Genomic DNA, 3,165 nt, shown 5'->3' on the forward strand with positions numbered 1-3,165 from the left:
GGGAGGTCGGATCACACATGCAAATTATATAAATGCTTAAATTAAATATAGGAGTTAATGAATCGTTAATTGTTTAGGCTTAGAGACACCCACCTCACGATATTAGTGCGAACCATAGACCGGGTCCTAAAGAAACTCTCGTTTATGACTAGGTCGTCCTACTACACATGCTTAGTCTAATCCGATTCCGTGCCTCTCGAATTATAGAATGAATTAACAAACTTAATCAATGAATAAGACCTTTAAGCAAAGATTAAACGTGGTGGTACAAACATGTGATAGAAACAATTAGACATTATTATAACATCCTAGTTTATCATGTTACAAATACTTTTTATGCATGGATCCCTTCATTCCCTAGACAAGGTAGACTACTCTAGCATAATGTAATTGTAAACTAAACTAATGACAATTGAAATGATAAACATAATGAAAATAGGAATAGAATTACCTTGAAATGGAATTGAAGAACAATGCAAATATAAATAACTTGAATATAACTTGAAATGGAAATTGTAATATAAATTGAAATGCTTAAAGAAAATTGTTTATAGTAAATATAATCTAAACTAAACTAAAAACTAAACAAAGAACATGAAAGTAGTGTAGAAAATACTAAGAAAAAAATGGTGTGTAAAGATGTGTTGATCAACATTCTTTATATAAGAATAAGGGAGTAAAATTTGCAAAAGAATCCAAAATGGCATCCTAAGCACACTCTTAATTTCCCTTCAATTCTTGAGTAATTGCCAAGGGGATCCAATGTGAGCCACTAATCCCATCTTAATTCAAAAGCTTAAATGTGATATTAGCGCCTAAAGTTTCACTAAGCATCCAAAGTTTCCACCTTAGTTGGACTTCAAATCTTGGGCATGACTTTGCATAAGACATTATTTTTCATTTCTCATTTTAATCCATATCTTTATGCATGCAAATCCATGTAACACTTCAAGGCTTGTCCAATGTTTGATTCTTTACTTAGCCTTGCTTCTAGTTACTTGCACAAGTGATGGAATACGCTTCTAGAAGCTCAACTTCCTACAAAATTAGACAAAACATGTAAAGACAACTAGAATATAATATTAGCTCATAAAATCACTAAGGTTAGTGCAATAATCATATATATTAGAGCCAAAATAAGGAGATAAAGTCTACATAAAATGGACTTATAAAAAAACTACCCTGATCTTGTAATTTCTCTGGCATGAGATTAAGTAAGATTGCACTACATTCCCCTCTAAGAGATACTAGACCATCTCCTCCAATACTTATCTTCTTGGTCAACACATCTTTCAAGAATTTTGTGTAGAGCGGTATTTGTGTCACTACCTTGGTGAAAGGTAATGAAACTTCAAGCTTCTTCAACATGTCCAAGAATTTGGAGAACTTCCTCTCCTCATTCATGACTTTACTTTTATTAGGAAATGGGATTGGAGGGTTAATGGCCTTTTCAGGGGTTGAGGCTTGCTTAGTGTTAGCTACTTTATTTGCTTATTTTCCTTTCCCTTGGTCTCTTTCAACCACTCTTTCTTGGTCTCTTTCAACCACTATTTCCTCCAAAACAAAGTTCTCATCATCTTCAACATAGTCACTCACCTTCCCCTTCTTAGTGTAGTCCACTCTACTTGATGGTGAGGGAGGTGGACTCTCTTCATCATCTATCCTTCATGACATATCTCTTTCTCATTGATTCATAGTCCTTGTAAGGGTCCTCCAAGTCTTTCCCACTCCTCAAGTTTACCACATGGGCTTGTTGGTGTGGTGGTGGTCCATCCCTAGGATGAGAGCCTTGAGGAGGCAATAAGTGAGGAGCCCTTTGTGAAGAACAAGGGTTTTGGTTGGCCATATATGAATCAAATGTCCTTTGATGAGCTTGGACATTTGAAAGCTCGGTCTTCAAACTTTTGAATTGATTGTCAACCTTGGCATCCATTTCCCTTAATAATTTCTCAAGAGAAGGGGTGGGGTTGGGTGGTTCTATGTATTGTTGTTGATTTTGTGGAGGTTGGTAGGAATTTTATTGTTGTTGATACCCTTGTTGGTATCCTTGTTTTTGGTTGAATGGTTGTTGAGATTGTTGGTTTGATTGGTAGCCTTGTTGTTGGTATGGAGGGTTTTGGTTTTGGTTGTGGTAGTTATCTCTTTGATGAGGTGGGACATAGTTGGGATTGTCATGTTGCCTTTGGCCTCGGTAGTTGGAGCTTTGGCCTTGGTTTTGATTGTATTGCCTAGAATTGTCGGGCTTTGGTGGAGGCATGTATTGAGGTTATTGATACTTGGGTTCTAATGGTTGCCTCGCATATGAAAGTTTTGGGTCTTGGTTAGGGAAGGCGCGGTAGAAGGACTCATGACGTTGGTAGGAGACCCTCGGTGCATCTTGCCCTTGAAGAGCAAAGCACTCTTGTTGATCATCTTGTCGAATAGATGAACAATACTCAATGGTGTGCCCCACACCGCCACAATAATCGCAAAACATTTGAGGAGGGTAGCACATAGGTGGAGACCTAGGTTCTTGGACGTCATAAACCTTGGAATGACTAGGTCCACCCTCATTGGCATGCTTCGAATCCCTATGCTTCTTTTCCAATTTGAACTCTTCAAATTCCTTTGTCAAAGTATCCAATTTTGCCTTGTACTCCATCTCTATCTTGGAAGGTCCTTCATTTTTGTATTCTACATCTCTAGCATAACTACTCTCCATCTCGGAAATGTTTTGAATCATTTCCGTTATTTGAGCGTTGTTCATTCCATCAAAATTTCCACCGGACGCCGCCACGATCATTTCCCGGAACCTTTGCTCAAGAGTTTGGAAAAAGGTTTGGTTGGCCATTCATTTCGGGATGCCATGGTGTGGACAAGATGAGAGGAGGTCTTTAAATCATTCCCAAGCTTCACTTAGAGTTTCCATGGGTATTTGTTTGAATGTTTGAATCTCATTGCGAATTCTTACGATCTTAGAAGGTGGGTAGAACTTGTTTATGAAGGCCTTGGATAGAGCTTCCCAAGTGGTGAACATGCCCGGCTCATGGGAATTGAACCACTTCTTGGCGTTGTCCTTCAAAGTGATGGGGAAGAGCATTAAGAGAGTTTGCTCTTCCGTCACACCGTTGTGCTTAATGGAACCCGCTTTCTCTTTGAAGGAGGTGAGATGTTGGTGTGCATCCT

General features: G+C 38.5%; 1 non-coding gene across 1 annotated transcript; it reads left to right on the top strand.

The window, feature by feature from the left end:
- Positions 1-2,840: 2,840 nt before the first annotated feature.
- Positions 2,841-2,947, top strand: LOC141609883 (small nucleolar RNA R71). Its single transcript, XR_012527789.1, has one exon. It is a non-coding gene; the product is annotated as a small nucleolar RNA R71 (small nucleolar RNA).
- Positions 2,948-3,165: the final 218 nt, after the last annotated feature.

Source organism: Silene latifolia, chromosome 10 (genome assembly GCF_048544455.1).
Source record: "Silene latifolia isolate original U9 population chromosome 10, ASM4854445v1, whole genome shotgun sequence".
Classification (NCBI taxonomy): Eukaryota; Viridiplantae; Streptophyta; class Magnoliopsida; order Caryophyllales; family Caryophyllaceae; genus Silene; species Silene latifolia.